General features: G+C 47.7%; 1 protein-coding gene and 1 long non-coding RNA gene across 13 annotated transcripts in view; one reads left to right on the top strand and one right to left on the bottom strand.

Annotated features, from left to right (window-relative positions):
• MBNL2 (muscleblind like splicing regulator 2) overlaps window positions 1–19653 on the top strand; it is a 161340-nt gene that overhangs the window by 17446 nt on the left and 124241 nt on the right. The window contains exon 1 of one of the 12 annotated variants that reach the window (XM_006119708.4): window positions 17380–17807. The exons of the other annotated variants lie outside the window; for them this stretch is intronic. The gene's annotated coding sequence lies outside the window, so the exon portion shown is untranslated. Of the gene's footprint in view, window positions 1–17379; window positions 17808–19653 lie in introns of those variants that run through there. 12 annotated transcript variants of the gene reach the window in all.
• Window positions 192–11100, bottom strand: LOC142826449 (uncharacterized). The gene is made up of 3 exons (XR_012900570.1): window positions 10986–11100; window positions 9713–9894; window positions 192–316 (listed from the first exon to the last, which is right to left on the bottom strand). It is a non-coding gene; the product is annotated as an uncharacterized LOC142826449 (long non-coding RNA).

Genomic DNA, 19653 nt, shown 5'->3' with positions numbered 1-19653 from the left:
TTCCAGCAGAGCATTGTGTATGTGCATTGCATTTGGAAATTACATTTTTTTAATGCCCCTGTGTTTCTCCGTAATATTTCTGGTCATGACAGCACTGTCCCAACCCACTTAACTGCTGTGTCTGGATAGTTGTCTGTCTTTCTCCAGCTCAGATTTCAAAAATCCCATACAACTCTCCGTAGTTCTTTAGATTTTTTTGTGAGTCTGTGAAGAGGGCTTCACACATCTCACTCTTAGACTTCTATTTCTTCCCCTTCAGGTTCTGCACTGCTGCTGATAAAGGGCCCTGTCCTAGAGGGTGTTGCTGCTGGTGGTGCTGGGGAGTAGAGTAAAAAAGCAAGCGGTTATTGTTCATTTTACAACTATTTTTCATAGAAGCAATGATAGAATTGTTCTAGTCCTCTGTTTCTGAATTGCATTCCCCAAGGTTCACCCCAGGCTTGTAGAAACCTCAGATGGTAAGTGGCGTGTGCATGAGAGCAAGATGTACCTGGTTTGGGTCTTCAGTTATTATATGGGGTCTGAGAGGTTAGTGGGAACAGGATACTAATCTCCTCTGTATCTCCTTTAGGCTATCCTGCTTCATAGAATCATAGAGCTGGAAGAGATGTCAGGAGGTCATCAAGTCCAGCCCCCTGCCCAAGGCAGGACCAATCCCAATTAAATCAAGCCAGACAGGGCTTTGTCAAGTCGAGACTTAAAAACCTCCAGGAATGGAGATTCCACCACCTCCCTAGGTAATCCGTTCCAGTGCTTCACCACCCTCCTAGTGAAATCGTTTTTCCTAATATCCAACCTAGAGCTCCCCCCACTGTAACTTGAGACCATTGCTCCTTGTTCTGCCATCCGTCACTACTGTGAACAGCCTTTCTCCATCCTCTTTGGAACCTCCCTTCAGGAAGTTGAAGGCTGCTATCAAATCCCCCCTTACTCTTCTCTTCTGCAGAATAAACAAACCCAAATCCCTCAGTCTCTCTTCATAGGTGATGTGCTCCAGCCCCCTAATCATTTTGGTCACCCTCCGCTGGACCCTCTCCAATGTGTCCACATCCTTTCTATAGTAGGGGGCCCAGAACTGGACACACTACTTCAGATGTGGCCTCACCAGAGCTGAATGAAGGGGAATAATCACCTCTCTGGATCTGCTGGCAATGCTCCTCCTAATGCACCCTAATATGTCATTCGCCCTCTTGGCTACAAGGGCACACTGTTGACTCGTATCCAGCTTCTCATCCACTGTAATTCCCGGGTCCTTTTCTGCAGAACTGCTACTTAGCCATTCGGTCCCCAGCCTGTAACAATGCTTGGGATTCTTCCGTCCCAAGTGCAGGACTCTACACTTGTCCTTGTTGAACCTCATCAGATTTCTTTTGGCCCAATCCTCTAATCTGCCTAGGTCACTCTGGACTCTATCCTTGCCCTCCAGCTATCTACCTCTCCCCTAGCTTAGTGTCATCCGCAAACTTCCTGAGGGTGCAATCCATCCCCTCATCCAGGTCATTAATAGAGATGCTGAACAAAACCGGTCCTAGAACAGATCCTTGGGGCACTATGCTAGAAACCGACTGCCATCCTGACATCGAGCCATTGATCACTACCCATTGGCCCTGACAGTCTAGCCAGCTTTCTGTCCACCTTACAGTCCATTTATCCAATCCATAGTCCCTTAACTTGCTGGCAAGAATATTGTGGGAGACTGTATCAAAAGCTTTCCCAATGACAGAGAGGAAGGTGACTAAGAGGCAGAGAATGATCTCTTTCAGGAAGATAAAAAAGGCAGACCTGCAAGAGATGCTGTGAGGTTACCTAGATGGTTCCACTCCCTCCCCCACTGTAAAACTGGAGGAGCAGAAGGTGTGGAGCTATGCTAAAGGGAGAAGGGAGGGTGCAGCTGTCCCAAAGAATTTCTAGATTAAAATCAAGCAGTTTCTCAGTCTTTTGTTCTATTTAATGTCCCCTGCAGACATGCAGAAATTGCAGAGAAAATAGTTTGGGTTCTGCACTGATTGTTTGAAACCTTTATTGCTCCCAATCCCTTTCCTCCCCTCTCCCCATTGAAATATGTAACCTGATGAAAAGCCATTAAGAGCTATATAGCTATGCTACTTCTAACTTAAATGTTCTTTTACTGTATGAATCCCTCTGATGGGTTGTATGTACTTTAGCAGGGAGCAGTAACCTGAATGTCCACACCTAGGAGTACCTCATGTAAACAGTGAATACGAATTAAACTTTTTTCCATGTTGTAATAGCTGTCTCAATAAACATTGGAATTTCACCCAATTAAATAGTATCATTATTGAATGTTCTGTGGGAAAGCAGGGAAGGGGAGGTAGAGGCTGTCTGTGCCTGTACCTTGTGAGTTTTAAGCATGTGAAGTAGAGTTAGGAGTGGGTGGAGTGGATGCAGCATTTGTCAGAAAGGAGCAATGTGGGAGGCAGAAAGATGGATTTGAAAACAGATAACAGTCAGGGCTTCAGCACATGATAGATGCCGATTGTTTGGGTGGTCCCCGATTGAGAATCAAAAAGACACTTCCCACATCACCCTTGCACACCAGAGCTGAGGCCAAAAATGAGATGTTCTGTGTTGGGAGGGGACTGCCAGGAAGTGGGTTTGGGATGTGGGGTCTGAGCAGGAGGGACGTGGGAGATCTGGGCAGGAGCAGGGGGGTGCAGGAGTGCAGTGTGGGTGCTGGGCGATGGAGGAGCGCTTACCTGGCACATCTTCCCAGGGACACACATGATTCCATGTCCCCTGCTGCTCCAGGCACCGCCCCCTGCTGCTCCTATTTTCCATGATTATGGCCTGTAACCGAGTCTCTCTTCGGGGGCCACCGGGCACGCCCCTCCCTGAGTCCGAGGGTCCCCGCCTTCGTGTGCCTGGCACCTCCCGATCCCGGTCTCTATCCTGTCGTCCCCCTGGACGCGGGCCCCCCCTGTCGGTCCTCCCGGGGCCGACAGCCTCACTGCCTCTGTCTCGGCTCCGGTGCTGGATCCTCTCCGGTCCGCTCCCCGGCCGTTCCTTCCCTGGTGGGGCTTGGCTCCGTCCGGCTCCTCTCCGCTCCGGGCGTCCCCGCTGCGCAGTCGGTTCCTGCTGCTGGGCTCCCCGCCGCTCCTGCTGCTGGGCTCCCCGCCGCTCCCGGTGGGGTCCTGCTCGGGTCCTGCGGAGGAGGCTGAGAGCAGAATCCTCCCTGCTCTCCCCAAGCCTCCCTTGCTGCTCCTTCCTCCCCCCTTTTGAATTCCCCGCTCGGCGTCTGGCCGGCCCCCGCCCTTCCGGGCGCCGGCCCTGCGCTCCTGGGTCCTAGCGCTGGCCGGGTTCCAGCCGCGCCGTCTTGCGCATGCGCGCCAGTCACGCCGGGTTCCCCTTGCCCCGCCGGCTCCGGCACGCGGGGCTGGGTTCCTGTCCCCCGCTGACCTTCCCCGTGGGGCGCGGGGCCGCGGTCCCCGTGGCTGGGAGTGCGGGGGTAAGTTCCCCCGTCACACCCCTCCCCCCTAGTCTCTCTTGTCTCTCTTTTTACCTCCTCTCTCTCAACACACCGGGACAAAAAGTCTACGTTTGAGTGCTCTCGCCCCGCCCGATGGACTATTATAAATGAATATTGCTGCAAAAACAGGTACCATCTCATTACCCGGGGGTTAACCTCTTTCATGTTGTGCATCCACGTTAAGGGTGCATGGTCCGTCACTAATCGGAACGTGTTGCCCCAGAGGTAATACCTCAGCATTTCTACCGCCCACCTAAGTGCTAGCGCTTCCTTTTCTATGGTGGAGTACTGTTGTTCTCGGGGCAGTAGTTTGCGGCTCAGGTACACAATGGGTCTATCCCCTTTTCCTTGGTCCTGAGCCAGGACCGCCCCCACCCCTAAATTGGACGCGTCCGTTTGCACGATGAAGGGTTTAGTGAAGTCGGGTTGTGTTAGTACTGGTGCGGAGGTAAGCCTCTGCTTCAGCTGTTGAAATGCCTCTTCGCACCGCTCCGTCCACTTCACTTTTTCCGGGTAACCCTTTCTCGTTAGGTCTGTTAGGGGGGTCGCGATGGTGGCGAACTGCGGGATGAATCGGCGGTAATATCCGGCCAGCCCCAAGAACTGCCGCACCTGCTTCTTCGTGGTCGGGGCCCGGTAGTTCTGGACCGCCGCTATCTTGTTCACTTGCGGCCTCAAGTGGCCCCTTCCTACCACGTACCCCAGGTATGCCACTTCTGCCTGGCCAAAGGTGCACTTGGCCGGGTTGGCTGTCAGTCGCGCTTCCTTTAACGCCTGTAGGACCGCTCGGACGTGTGTCAGGTGCTCTTCCCATGATGCGCTGAAAATGATGATATCATCAATATAGGCGGCGGCGTATGCCTGATGGTCTCGCAACACCTGGTCCATGACCCTCTGGAAGGTGGCCGCCGCTCCGTTTAATCCGAAGGGCATTGTGATAAAATGATACAGTCCCGATGGCGTGGCGAAGGCAGTCTTTGCCTGTGACGTGGGCGTGAGTGGGATCTGCCAATATCCCTTGGTCAGATCTAATGTCGACAGGTATTGTGCCCGCCCCAGTCTCTCCAGTAACTCTTCTACCCGCGGCATCGGGTAGGCATCCATTCGGGAGATGGCATTCACCTTTCGGAAATCGATGCAGAACCGCAGGGTCCCGTCCCGCTTGGGGACGAGCACGATGGGGCTTCGCCAGGCGCTCCGGGATTCTCGTATGACCCCCATCCGCAGCATCTTGCTTACCTCCTCCTGCACGGGGTCCCACATCTTCCGAGGTAGCGGGCGGAGGGGTTCTCGAATCTTTTGTCCGGGTGGCGTCTGGATATGGTGATACCCTGCCGTGGTCTTGCCTGGCTGAGTCGACAGCACGTCTGCAAATTCCCGCAGCAGGCTTCTCATCCCCTCCCTCTGGGGCTCCGTCAGCTCCGCTCCCAGGGGGGCCTCTTCCTCCACGTCCTTGATGTCGCCTCCCCAGGGTCCCAATTCCGGCTCCGCCTTCTGCAGACTGACCATGAGGCCTTCCCGTTCCCTCCATCTTTTTAACAGGTTTACATGGTAGATTTGCGCCCCTTTTCGCCGGTCCGGGAGTTTGATCTCGTAATCCACGGGACCTACTTGCCGGATGACCTCATAGGGGCCCTGCCATTTTGCTAATAGCTTTGATTCTGCCGACGGCAGCAGCAGCAGAACCCGCTCTCCCGGGGCAAAGGTCCGCACCTGTGCCCCTCGGTTGTAGTAGCGCGCTTGTCTCGCTTGGGCCTTGCGGAGGTTACCCTGGGCCAGTTCTCCTACGGCTCTCAATCTCTCTCGTAGTCCTAAAATGTACGGGACCATCCCTTGTACCTTGGGGGGCTGTTCTTCCCATTCCTCTTTGATAAGATCCAATATGCCCCGAGGCTGTCTCCCATAGAGTAACTCAAACGGGGAAAACCCGGTAGAAGCTTGGGGTACTTCCCGCACGGCAAACAGTAGGGCCGGGAGGAACTGGTCCCAATCCCGGGGGTCTAGTTCTATAAACTTCCGTAGCATGGTTTTGAGGGTCCTATTAAAACGTTCCACCAACCCGTCCGTTTGGGGGTGGTATACGGATGTGCGGAGCTGCTTCACCCGAAGTAGGCGGCAAAGCTCCGCTAGGACTCGCCCTGTTAAGTTTGTCCCCTGGTCCGTTAATATTTCTTGGGGTAACCCGACCCGGGAGAATACCTTAACCAGCTCCTCGGCCAGGACCGGGGCCTTCGTGCTGCGGAGCGGGACCGCCTCCGGGTAGCGGGTGGCGTAGTCTATCAATACTAAGATGTATCGGTTGCCCTTTCTTGACCTCTCGAGGGGCCCCACTAGGTCCAATGCTATTCTCCTAAAAGGCACATCCACTACTGGCAAGGGTACCAGCGGAGCTCTCGCCACACTCTTCCCCGCCACTCGCTGGCACTCCGGGCAGGAGTCGCAGAAGTCTCTGGTTTCTTTGTGAACCCCCGGCCAATAAAACCGTTGCAGTATGCGCTGCAGTGTTTTTTCGCTCCCTAAATGTCCTGCCCAGGGGTTGGCGTGCGCTGCCTCCAGCACTCGCCACCGCCGCCGGGCTGGCACCAGCAGCTGCCATACCTCCCCTCTTTGCTCTGGGGGGCAGACTACCCGATACAGTCGGTCGTCTCTTACCTCGAAACGAGGTCCCCTCTTGCCGGTCCTGTCTGGTTCCGCCGTATTCCCCGCCTGCTCCCAGGCATGCTTCAGGGATTCGTCCTCGCACTGCTCCCGTACGAACTCGTGGTCGTCCGCCGTCGCTCTTCCCCTATCATCGATGCTTGGCGTGTCTCCGGCCTGGGCCTCCCGCGGGGGTGTTGTTGCGTGGGGTCGTGACTCCGCCCTCTCCGCCTGGGTGGGATGGACCTTTCCCCACTCTTGGAGGAGTCGTGTTAGTCCTGGCCAGTCCCGCCCTAGCACTACGGGGTAAGCCAGGCCCGGGGCCACGGCCACCCGGCACCTCCGCTGTTGGCCCCCCTCTGTAATCAGGACCCATTGTGTCGGGTAGTGCTTCACGTCCCCGTGGATGCACTGCATCGCTATTGTCGGGCCCATTGTACCTCCTCGGGGCAGCAACGCTTCCCGGACCATCGTCTGGTTGCACCCTGTGTCCACGAGGGCCCATACCTCCTTCCCTGCCACGCCTACCTGTACGGTGATCTTGTCGTCGGCCCTGCTCCTAGCCCGTTGGTCGGCCATCAGGGCCCTCCCGTATGAGCAGTCCATGAACGGGCAGTCTCTGCGGAAGTGTCCCTCTTGCCCACACTCGAAACAGGCGCCGGGTGTCGGTGCCTCCGGGGGTCTCGGGGCGACTGCCGGCTTTTCCCGGGGCAGGTTCTCCTTTGGGGGTCCCGGTGGGGGTGTGGTGGAAGGCTCCCCCCACCTTTTCCACGGTATGGGTGGCGCGCCCCAGCCTCCGCGGGCCCTTGAGGGCCGTGCTCTCCCGCGCTCCCCACGACCCCCAGGGCCTTCAGGACCCCTTTCCACCCTCTCTTCTCCCCCTGCCGCTGCCATGTAATTCTCCAATATAGAAGTAGCCTCTCCCAGGGTAGTGGGCTGGTGGCGTCGGACCCACAGGCGGCTATCTGGGGGCAGGATCTGCAGGAACTGGTCCAACACTACCATCTCCACGACTTGCATGGATGATTTTCTCTCCGGCTCCAGCCACCTCATGGCCGCCTCTTTGAGCCTCTGTACCACCGCTCTCGGTCGCTCGCCTGGCCGATATTTCTCCGTCCTAAACCTCTGCCGGTGCGTCTCCGGCGTGATCCCTGCCTGGTCTAAGATGGCCTCCTTTACTTTATGATAGTGTAAAGCGTCTCGTGCTGCCAGACCCCTGTAGGCCCCTTGCGCAGCGCCCGTAAGGTATGGGGCCAGCAGGGTCGCCCAGTTCTCCTCGGGCCACCTGGCTGCCGTGGCCACTCTTTCAAACGTTATGAGAAACGCTTCGGGGTCGTCACTCGGGGTCATTTTCACTAGCCTCAAGGGTAGTGCCAGGGCTGCCCCTACGCCGGCTCCCTCCGTCGTGGCCCCTGTCGGGCCCCTTGACCCTGCCTGGAGCCAGCGCTCGACCTGCCCTTGCTGCTGCTCCATTAACTCCCTCACCAGCCTTTGTTGTTCTTTCTGTTGCTCAGCCATTTGTTGGAGGAGCTGAGTTTGTTGTTGCTGCTGCTGGCGCTGGTTATCAGCCAGCCACTCCAGCAGCTTCCCTGCATCCATCTCCGTAACCTCAGTTGCCCTCAATCTACCTCGTCCTTTGGGTCTATACATCCATACATACGGTGCACCCCTATCTGCTACGGTGCACCCCTGTCTCCCCCCCTTTTTTTTCTTTTTTATATATATATATATATATATATATATATATATATATATATATATATATATATATTTTTTTTTTTTTTTTTTTTTTTTTAACGCACCCCCACTATACTACTCCTACACCCCCTTTTCCCCTTGGGGCAGTGCCCACATTCTCCACCAGTGTAACCGAGTCTCTCTTCGGGGGCCACCGGGCACGCCCCTCCCTGAGTCCGAGGGTCCCCGCCTTCGTGTGCCTGGCACCTCCCGATCCCGGTCTCTATCCTGTCGTCCCCCTGGACGCGGGCCCCCCCTGTCGGTCCTCCCGGGGCCGACAGCCTCACTGCCTCTGTCTCGGCTCCGGTGCTGGATCCTCTCCGGTCCGCTCCCCGGCCGTTCCTTCCCTGGTGGGGCTTGGCTCCGTCCGGCTCCTCTCCGCTCCGGGCGTCCCCGCTGCGCAGTCGGTTCCTGCTGCTGGGCTCCCCGCCGCTCCCGGTGGGGTCCTGCTCGGGTCCTGCGGAGGAGGCTGAGAGCAGAATCCTCCCTGCTCTCCCCAAGCCTCCCTTGCTGCTCCTTCCTCCCCCCTTTTGAATTCCCCGCTCGGCGTCTGGCCGGCCCCCGCCCTTCCGGGCGCCGGCCCTGCGCTCCTGGGTCCTAGCGCTGGCCGGGTTCCAGCCGCGCCGTCTTGCGCATGCGCGCCAGTCACGCCGGGTTCCCCTTGCCCCGCCGGCTCCGGCACGCGGGGCTGGGTTCCTGTCCCCCGCTGACCTTCCCCGTGGGGCGCGGGGCCGCGGTCCCCGTGGCTGGGAGTGCGGGGGTAAGTTCCCCCGTCACATGGCCAATCGGAGTGGCAGGGGAAAAGCCTCCAGTCAGTACTATGCTGCAGCAGCTGGGGGGAGGGGGAAGCAGCAGTGCCTGGAGCCACTTCCTCCCCACACAAGGCAGAGCCCATGTGTTGGATACGGCCCTGGCTTGCCTGAGTCTGGCCTGCAAGACTTGGGACACTCACCCCCATAGCAGAGACCTAGTGCTCCAGCCTCGCAGAGGGGCCATAGGGCTGGAGCACCAGCACGGTCTCCCTAAAGCTGGGGGAGAGAGCCACAAGCTTCGGAGGCTGGATGTAGGCAAGCCACGGTGGCCCCTGGACTTTAGGTTCCCCACCCCTGCTTTACATGACACTGGGCAGAAATCTAGCTGTGACCCTTCTGAGGCTTTGAGATCCTCACAAAATGTTTCTTGCTGTGGTGGTTGGTCACAAGAGTTGCCTGCACAATCACTTATTCTCAGATAGCAAGAAGATTAAGGATCTCACCACAGCTCCAAGACTGCTTGAAGCATCTTGTAAAGCTGCTGGAGTAGTCACTATAATGCTGACCTATTTGAATCCAGGAGCAAATGGACTGATTCTGGCCCCATGCCGGTATTTAAACAGAAGAGATGAGATCCAGTCAACTTGACCTTGGTGCAGTGGAGGCCACACCAATAAACAAGCCAACCATAGACATCCACAAAAGCAGTGGATAGCAATTGAAGTATGGCCAAAATATTGAGGAACAAGCATTACATGCACGTGAACAGTAAGTCTGCTTTAACTCAATTCACAATAAATTTAGTCCAGCTTGAAGAAGACTCCAGAATTTGCACCAGGAAGAGATTTAGTGCACTGTAAAGGATTGTATTGGGTGAATGCAGGCATTTTCAATCAGCAGTAACTCAGTTTAGCATGGAATAGGGCACCAGACCACCTGTGTAGACAAGTGCTACATTGGAGTCAACCTGTGGAACTTCTTGCCAGAGGATGTTGTGAAGGCCAAGACTGTAACAGGGTTCAGAAAAGAATATATAAGTTCATGGATGATCGGTCCATCAATGGCTATTAGCCAGGATAGGCAAGAATGGTGTCCCTACCCTTTTTTTCCTGATGATTGCTTGTTCTGTTCATTCGCTTTGAAGCACCTGGCATTGGCCTCTGTTGGAAGACAGGATATTGGACTTGTAGTGTGACCCAGTATGGCTGTTCTTAAGTTCGTTTTTTCTTACTGATTTACATTCAGTTCACATTTGAAAGGTTTTCTTCATAACCTTGTGGTCTAAAAGCAGGGGGGAGTTGGTTATTTTTAAGAAAGGTTTGCTTTTGCATTATTTGTACTAGTGTAGCACTCAAAAGCCTGAGGGGTACTTATACAAACATTGAGGAGTCCTGTGTCATCTTAAAAAAAGTATGCATCTGATGAAGTGGATTCCAGCCCCTGAAAGCTTATGCACAAATAAATGCATTAATTTTTAAGGTGCCACAGGACTCCTCATTGTTTTTGCTGAAACAGACTAGCACGGGTGCCCTCTGAAACTATACAAATATTGGGATAATATGCCACCTAATGAGGGAACTTTCCTGCTCACCATTGGTGAATTCATTTGTTAAGCCCTGGCTCACTGACTTACTGTTTACATGATTGTCTTAAATACTTCTGTGTGATTCATTGTGAGTCATAAAACTGTTGCTGCATAATGTGCAGCAGCTGAAGCTAGCGAAGGATTTTGTTTTGCATTTAACTACATGGTATGGCACTAAAGAAAACAGGACTGTATTTGGAAGGGTCTACTCTGAAGTGGGTAAAGAAATATGTCATGTTCTCAGTTTTAATAGCTCAAGGATTGATTGTCAGACTGTTTAATTATAAAGAGCATTTTCAGCTGTTGCATAGAAAACAAGAATTGTTTCCAAATCACAGCTCTTCTATAAATCTATTAATAGAACCTACATTCATTGTTTTAAAAGGTTTGTTATATGTTATCTGTCTTACATAAACTGATTTAGTAAGAAATCAGCTGGCCTGCAGAATTCTCTTACAGTTAATTTTGTAGCAAACCAGTGCCTTGAACAGCTTCAAAGATAACAGTGTGCACAAATACAATGACTAAGTTTTAGGCAGCTGAAGATGTGCTTTCATACTTAAAGGAACACTCCTAGTTTAAAAATCATGAACAGATTCTCAGTTGAAATCAATGGACACACATCTATATTTCAGAAATATGGGGCCAGATCCCAACCTGGTATAAATGGATAGTGGAACTATACACATTTACATCAATTAAGAAGCTAATATCATATTTTAAAAATATAGGTGTTCTTATCAATATTATAATTTCTGAAACTTCAAAATACAAGTTTGTTTTTCACCTTGATGTCTCTTCACATTTTGCATTCTTTCAGCATGCAGTATCTCTGACAGTAGAAATAGAATAGGCTGTTTCACATCAGGTTCTCCTGCATGAAAAATGTTGCCATGTTTGGATTATAAATACTGTAGAGGAAATGTTAACAAGAACATTTCAGTTTGAATTATAAAATCTTTCAGAAGGATTTTTTAAATAAAACTAAGTTTTTGCTCAAATAAGATGTGTCAGTGTCTTTTTAAATATATTATCATTCCTCCAGACCACTGTCTATCCTGGGAACCTATTTATATTTGGGGACTCCCTTCTGACACTTTTAAACTATTGCTGCTAGCAGTTCTGTTACTAGCAATGTTACTTAACCAATGTTAAGAACAGTTAGAGTAGCTCCCATTGACCGGGAATAGTGAACTGTGGCCGCTAGGAGTTGTGAGTCTCCATGCCTGTGGATGCTCAGGTAAATAAATCCTCTCATGGCCCACCACTAGCTAACCCTGACAAACTGATGTAGCCAGTGCTCCGGAAGTTCTTCACCTGTGCATAAGCAAGGATTTGGTGGCAACTGTGTTGTGCTTACCTATGGTAAGTAGGAATGTGAACGACTACCTGGTAAGCATCACCCTTAACCGTGATGTTTACCAGGTAATGGTTTGTTGTTATCTGGGAGCAGCCCTCTCCCCTTCCTCCTCGGGCTGCCACTTCCAGGCCCACACAAGGCTCCCAACTCCTAGCCCATGTGAACTAGGAGCTGGCAGCTCAGTGTGCGGCTCAGAGCAGCTCCTGCCCATGGTGTGGGGGCCGCTGCAGCTCGGCTGTGCCCCCTCCCACCTGTCCTCATTTAATCAGTTATCTGAGTAAAGGGAATGTTTAACTGTTAAATAAAATAGGATTTTACATCCCTAGTGCTAAGTAAGCTTCGATAACGCTGAGTTTAAAATGCCAGGAGCTGCCTGAAGTCCTCTGTATGTTAAGACTCCTGCCATTGCTTCCAGGAGTGAGCTGCTCCTTTAATAGCAGTAGTGGGGACATTTTAAGAGGAAAGTCTCCTGCTGACACACAGTAATTGTGGAACATTTAAAGGCCACTGTTTAATATATTAAAGTGCATGGTCAGACAGACGTGCGATTGCCATAGTATATGCATGCAACATACATGCCTAAAAATAAATGACTCTGCCTTAGTGAATGTTATATCAGAGCTTTTGTACTTTAATAGAAATGTTACCAGAGAATAAGAGTGCAACACAATCCTATATTTATTTATATCACAGAAAAACTGACCATCTTTTACAAAAGTTATATCTGTACTGCTGAAAACTTTATATTTAGCAGATGATCTTTCATATCTTTTTATTTTGTCCAAATCGTTACTTTAAAACACGTGCCTAGTAACAACCACTAGGGCTTTCTGTTTACTTTTACATGTGGGAAGGAGGGATCCTTATTGTCTTTGCCCTGTTCTTGACATTTGGATTTCCTCCAAATGTTCAATTAAATATGCAATATAATTTTATAAAATATGAATGACAATTATAATCCTGCATTTTCCCATCTAAAGGATGTGAAAAATGGCTGGTCAGACTTCAAGATGGACATGTCTGTAGCCTACTTTGGATCTTAAGTCAAATATTTGTAAGTGGTATACAAAAGAAATCAAGGAGATGGCTGGGGGAGGGGAATCAGATTTTAAAATAAGATATTTTTTAATACTAAAGTGTACATAACCATAACCGCCTAGGAAAAAATCCAATTTTAACTAAGATGCTTGTGTAACATTTTTGTTTTCTAAAATAGGGTAACTCTAAATACATTAATTATTAATCTAATTTATAGTAGCACTCACAAATAGAAAAATATGATATAGTCTTTCCTTCAAAGTCTAAAAAATAAAGCAGACAGAAGATAAGAGGAAGGGGGTCCAATATCTGATAAAGCAGTCATAGATATAGAATTCTTAGACTTTCAGAAAGCCAGTGATGGAGGGATCCCAGGCTCTTAGGTAAGCTGTCATGGGATCAGAGGGAAATTCCTGTGGATCAGAACGGTTAAACGATGGGAAACAAAATATAGGAATAAATTATCAGTTTTCAGACTGGAAAAGGTAAATATAGTGGTGTCCTCCAAGGGTCTGAACTGGGGTCAGTAGTCTTCAACATACTCATAAAATGATCTAGAATAAAGAGTAAATAGGTGGCAAAATTCTTCAAGATAGCTAAGTCCAAAGCAGGCATGTGAAGAACTACAGAGGGATCTCACAAAAACTGAATGACTGGACAACAAAATGGCAGATGAAATTCAATGCTGATAAATGCAAAGTAATGTAAATTAGAAAATGTAATTCCAACTACAAATATAAAATAATAGGGTCTAAATTAGTTGTTACGACTCAAAAAAGAGATCTTGGAGTCATTACGGATAGTTCTATAAAAAAATCCACTCAGTGCAGCCACAGTTTAAAAAAAAGCCTCTGACAATGTTGAGACTAATTAGGAAAGACATAGATAAGATGGAATATATATTGCTTCTGTATAAATCCATGGTATGCCCACATATTCAGTACTGAAGGCAGATGTGTTTTCTCCTTCTCAGAAGTGTTTTCCCCTTCTCAGAAAGATATATTGGAATTGGAAAAGGTGCAGAAGAGGGCAACAAAATGATTGGTGGTATGGAACAACTTCCATGTGAAGTGACTGACTTTTCAGCTTCGAAAAGAGATGACTAAGAGGATATGAGAGAGGTCTATACAATTATGACTTATGTGGAGAAAGTAAATAAGGAAGTGTTAGTTACTCATAACACAAACTAAGAGTCACTACATAAACAAATAGGCAGCAAGTTTAAAACAGACAAAAGGAAATATTTTTTCATACAACACACAGTCAACCAGTGGAACTTTTTGCCTGAGGATGTTGTGAAGGCCAAGTCTCTTAACAGGATTCAAACAAGAATTAATTTAAGTTCATGGAAGTTAGGTCCATCAATGGCTATTAACCAGGGTGGGCAGGATGGTGTCCCTAGCCTCTTTTCCAGAAGCTGGGAATGGGCTATCACTTGATTGCCTGTTCTGTTCATTCCCTTTGAAGCAACTGATACTGGCCACTGTCAGAAAACATGGTACTGGGCTTACGTGGACCTTTGGTCTGACCCAGTATTGCCGTTCTTACATTCTTGACATTAGCAAGGTTGCAAAGTCAAGCACTCAAAAATTAGAGAATGCCAGAATCAACGTTTTATGAGCAATCTTAACATATCCTGGTTATGCATATGCATTATGATGCAGTATTTAATTTTTTGAAAAGGCACCATAAATTCTGAAACTTCCTAACTTTTGAGTGCTTGACTTTGCAACATTTTTTAAACATAGATTTATATTAGGGTTGTTAGCGTGTACCTGTTTACATGATTTACTGATAAGTCTGGGCTCATTGGTTAGTAGGGTTACCAGATGGTTTCAACAAAAATACTGGACAGACTTGACATTACATCACAATCTACATTACATCTTATGTAGAAAATACCGGACATTTATATTTTCTCAATTTGTTTCCCGAACAGAAAGCTCAAATACTGGACTGTCCGGTGCAAAACCGGACACCTGGCAACCCTATATGGTTTGTCCTAATGGGGTCAGTCTCACACACACACACACACACACACACCCCACCCCTGCCCCCCAGGTGAGGGGAAGCAGGAGCCAGTGTCTGTGGGGAGCTGGTTTTTAAGCTGGTTTCTGCACATGAGAGCTTCCTGCTCCCTCATCCCCTGCTGCCTCCCGCAGAGCTACCGTATATTCCGGCGTACAAGACGACCTCTGAAGTTAAAAAACATCCCCCAAAAATCGGGGGTCGTCTTGTACGCCGGATGCCCCGCCGCCGGAGCCCCTCCGCGGCTTTGAAAGCCTCGGGGGAAGCCGGCGGCGGGGCATCCCAGGCGCGCATGGGCTGCCCCCCCACCGGAGCCCCTCCACGGCTTTGAAAGCCTCGGGGGAAGCCGGTGGCAGGGCATCCCAGGCGCGCATGGGCTGCCCCCCCTCCCCCGCCGGAGCCCCTCCGCGGCTTTGAAAGCCTCGGGGGAAGCCGGCGGCGGGGCATCCCAGGCGCGCATGGGCTCCCCCCCCTCCGGAGCCCCTCCGCGGCGGCGCGGAGGGGCTCCGGAGGGGGGGGCAGCCCATGCGTGCCTGGGATGCCCCGCCGCCGGCTTCCCCCGAGGCTTTCAAAGCCGCGGAGGGGCTCCGGCGGGGGGGGGGGGGGGGGGGCAGCCCAGGCGCTCCTGGCGGCTTTGCTCCCGGTGCCTCTGGTCTGCTGGGGACCATCTCCAGCAGACCAGGGACACCGGGAGCAAAGGAGGCGGAGGGGCGCTGGGGTATAAGTTGAAACCCTATCTTTTAATTAAAAAGATAGGGGGTCGTCTTATACGCCCAGTCGCCCTATACGCCGGAAAATACGGTACTTCCTCCTCGCCCTGGCACTGCTGCCTCTGATAGGGAGCAGCGCGAGGGGTGGAGGAGGGTAGGGAGAAGCTGGCTTTCCAGCTGGCTCTCTGTATGTATGTACTGGCTCCTGCAGAGCTGCCTCCCCACCCCCCCACGCTGCTGCCTCTCTATCAGAGGCAGTAAGGGGGGGGCAGGCTTAAAAGCTGGCTCCCAGCAAGCACTGGTCTCCCTCCTGCATGTAAACATGTAACCACTGAAAAATACAGTAGTTACATGTTTACAAAAATAAATGTTTTAACATTCCTGGTTTGTATGTTTGTGTTAATTACTAAGTTTTTAAAAAGCAAACAAAAAATAAATTTAATCATGTGGCTTCATTGCCATCTACCTGTCATCACCAGGGTTGGAGCCTTTTGGTGATTCTCTGACCTCTGCTATTGGAGTTTACAAGAACTGATAGCAGCAGCACTTTGTGGTGGGTTTCACAGCTGTTTGATGTAATAGGCAGTGCTGTTATCTCTAGTAACTCCACAAACATGTTGGAGTCAACTGGTTAAATTTTTGCAGAGATGGGTCTCAAGCAGGTACCTGGATGTGGAGAAAGTATATGGCCTGTGAAGGATGTGCAAGTTACAGGGGATATTGTGGAAAAACACAAAACAAAACATGGGGAGATGCATGTGGGGAAACTAAGTAAGTAGGACTTCAATGGTTTCATCATTGACAAATATAGTGACTGTTTCAGAAATGAGACCAGGGTGGACAGGTAGGAAAGGGGAAGAGAAATGTCATAAGACTGGGATAAGCTTGAATTTCATGCACTGGTGGAGAGGAAGCCAGTGTAGAGATACAAAGGGAAGAAAGAGAGGAGCTGTAGTGAGTTTGGTGGGCAAAGAGGAGCAGCAGGTGTGGGAAAGAGGTGGGGCAATTTGCATTTTATGGAGGCCAGAGGGAAGGTGATTGCAGTAATTAAGGGGAGAAGGGAGGAGGCCTGAAGAAAGTTTTAAGTGAAGGGATAGAAAGAAATGATTTTTGGAAATGCTTCATTTCAGATATGCCACACAGTCAATAATAAAGAGGCTCAGGGTTACAACTCCTAAATGAATGAGAGCTTTGTTTTTGACTTGTCTATTCTTATGTTTAATCTTTTTATACAGTTTTAAATATATTTGGCAATGTATTTTTTTTGAGAGAGGATACACACATAGTGCAGCACCACTGTAGATTTCTTACATTTTTACATGGTTAGCTTTGAATTGAAAGTTCACATTCCCTTATTTTAAAATGCTAGCCCTTCATTTGTTGTCTTCTGCTGCTGTTTTCTGTTGCAGTAGAACATAATGGTACTTCAGGAGCATTTATGTTTCAGTGTGAGGAAGCTGGTACATGTATAGCACCTCTACTATTACATGTTGAAAGTTCCAGCAATCAAAGTGTTAAAATTTTGACTTAAGACTATTGTCATCTTGTAACAGTATTCATAAATGACGTGCTTGAACCTTACTGTTGATGGACAGCACTTGAATGCTAATCAAACTGAACACTGTTTTGGTACCACTCACCTTGACTCTATGCCTACCAAGTATATTAAAATGGTAATATGTTACTGATTACATTTTTATTCTGTTCCACAACTATACACAAGTCTGAATCTTGTGAAAAATACCACATATATCACAATTAACTAGAGAGACTAAACAGCAATATTGTGCCATATAGAGATGTAACTGTATTTATGTTTGGTCATAGATGCTTTTTGGCTGTATTTAGAAAACAACACTTGAGCTAAATTATTTGAAATACCAAGATTTATTCATGCACTATAACAAAACAGATGAAGCATTGCTTCACTTCTGCAATTCTGTTTATTTTCTATAATACATTTTTGCATTAACACAGGCTTTTTAAAACCATACATAGGAAACATTAAATGCTGGAATGGTGGAGGTGGTTTTGTTTCATATAGATGTGACTTTACCTCCCTGATAACATTGTTTTCCTGTGAGAGGGAAATTTCTTCTTCATCAGTATGGATGCATTGTTTTTACACTTTAGAAGTGCTGTGTTGCCTTGTCAATCATCCTATTACAACCAGTTTAAGACCAGTAGGACTGACGAACTTGTGTGTGATTGGGTACCATATGCTGGGAGGGATTTGTTGGAAGGAAGGGCTGCAGTCTTTCAGCAACAGAGTTCAGGCTGTGTCTTTGCTTCATCATCTGAGAGAAAATCCTCAGATAAGGCATAAGGCTTTCAGTGTCCCAAAAAAATAGGTTGATAATTATTGTACATGAAAAATACTCCTCATAGTGATGCAATGGAAAAGATGTGGTCATTTGATTATATACGTTTCTGTTCACATTGTAAATGTGTCGAATAGACAGAGCTAAACAAGGTAAGAGGATCTTTGTCTTTTATTGAATGTTTAAAGAGTTTGCTGCAGTATGCTGCATACCATATGTGTTGCTTGGTGGAGTCAAGGAAACAAGATTTCTCCAGGCATATATAGTCCTTGGAGGTGAAATGTGAATTTGATGTGATCTTGCGTACGTGAATTTCATTTTAAAATGTAAATTGTTCTGTTGAGAAATAGTACAAATATTTGTATATTTCATTTTAAAATTACAGTTTAAAAAGGAAATAGGTGGGTATGTTTAAAAAAATACTGTTGGTCTAATTGGATTCTTAGCTGTGCTTTCATCTGATAATGGTTGCTAGGTTTAATAAAGGCAATTGGTAAACATAAAAATCAATAAAGTTTACAATAGATAGGTTTGAAGATTCAGATGGAATTGGAATGTCTGTTCTAAGCAATTGCTGCCATTATAAGATCTGAACTAAAACCACGATTGTCTATTTGTAAGATTAGAAACAGCTTTACAGTGAGTCTGATACTTCATTCCACTGTGGCTTGTATAAAAGACTGTAGGTATTTTTCAATACACTGATTTCTTGTGTTCTTTAAGGCAAGCTTCTAAAGAGTTTTAGATATTGCCATTTAGTTGAATATTTTTCCCTGCCATTTCCATGTCTTTGTTTTAGGTTTAAAAGTAGAAGCTAAAACAGGAAAAGCAAGGTTAATAATGCTTACTGCAATTATCTGATCTTTATACATTTTTAATGAGAACACACATCCAGCAGAATAATTTAATGAGCAGGCGGCTTTTAAAGCAGTGCTTTCACTATGCTGAACAATATCAACTTTCTTGCTGAGAACTAGCAGAAGAAAGCAATGGAGACGATTTATGTTAAATGTTTTTGGCAATGAGAAGGAAAGGAGGCATTTGGGACAGAAGTCTATTCAATTTTAGGTGGAATAAGGAGTTTGTACTGTGTGGTTAGACCATGAATGTAAGAGGCGATAGTAAATTTCACCAGAACATTGCAAGAAAGATATGCAAATATAGACTCTAATCCTGTGAGATGCAAAGTCTCTTCAACTTCCATTGCGTTCAGGGGGTGCAGATGGTTTCTCAGTACCTCTCAGGATGAAATCCATAGATAGCAACAGGAATTTAAACTGCCTTCAATAACATTTATAGTACTGCAGTATTTACTATGTAAACAAGATGTAATATAATTTTAAAGGAACAAGCAACAAAATTATAATTACTTTAAGTAAAGATGTGAAAATTTCTCATATTTTTTCTCTAATGCCTGTTATATTAATTAGGCATTACTACTCAAAGCACTTTTACCCAATGATGTGGAATAATTAAGACTGAGTTGATGAAAAGTAAATATGTATGTGTTTAGAGAAGGCACATTATAAATAAATTCTTGTTGCCTATAGTGCTATTATCAGAATAGATCTTGAATAATTGTCCTAGTAACAAGGTGAATTGTTTTTAAAAGGGCATCACTATATAGATGCTCATAGCCCTACCATTTTTAGCTTCAAGGAGAAGTACAGGACACTAGCTCAAAACTTATAATGTCATCTTCCAATGGTCTGCTTAAACTTTTTTTTCTTCTTTGGTTCATGTCTGAAAATACCTGATTCAGTGCTGGATAAAGCAGTTGGCACTAGCTTTGGATTGTCTTACGTTCTAAACTATAACTTTCAAAAGCCTAACTCATCTGAGTTAACATAACAATGTGTTTCTTTAAATAACAAATATATTAAAGGTAAAAAGATGAAGAGTCATTAAGACTTCTGCTGATATGACATATTGGTATTATGTCCACAATATTTCTAATTACTGCCTACATTTTAAATGTAGTATTTCAGTATACATGCA

The sequence above is a fragment of the Pelodiscus sinensis genome, chromosome 1 (assembly GCF_049634645.1).
Source record: "Pelodiscus sinensis isolate JC-2024 chromosome 1, ASM4963464v1, whole genome shotgun sequence".
NCBI lineage: Eukaryota > Metazoa > Chordata > Testudines > Trionychidae > Pelodiscus > Pelodiscus sinensis.
The sequence above is the reverse complement of the archived record's forward strand: the minus strand, read 5'-3'. Positions and strand labels throughout refer to the sequence as shown.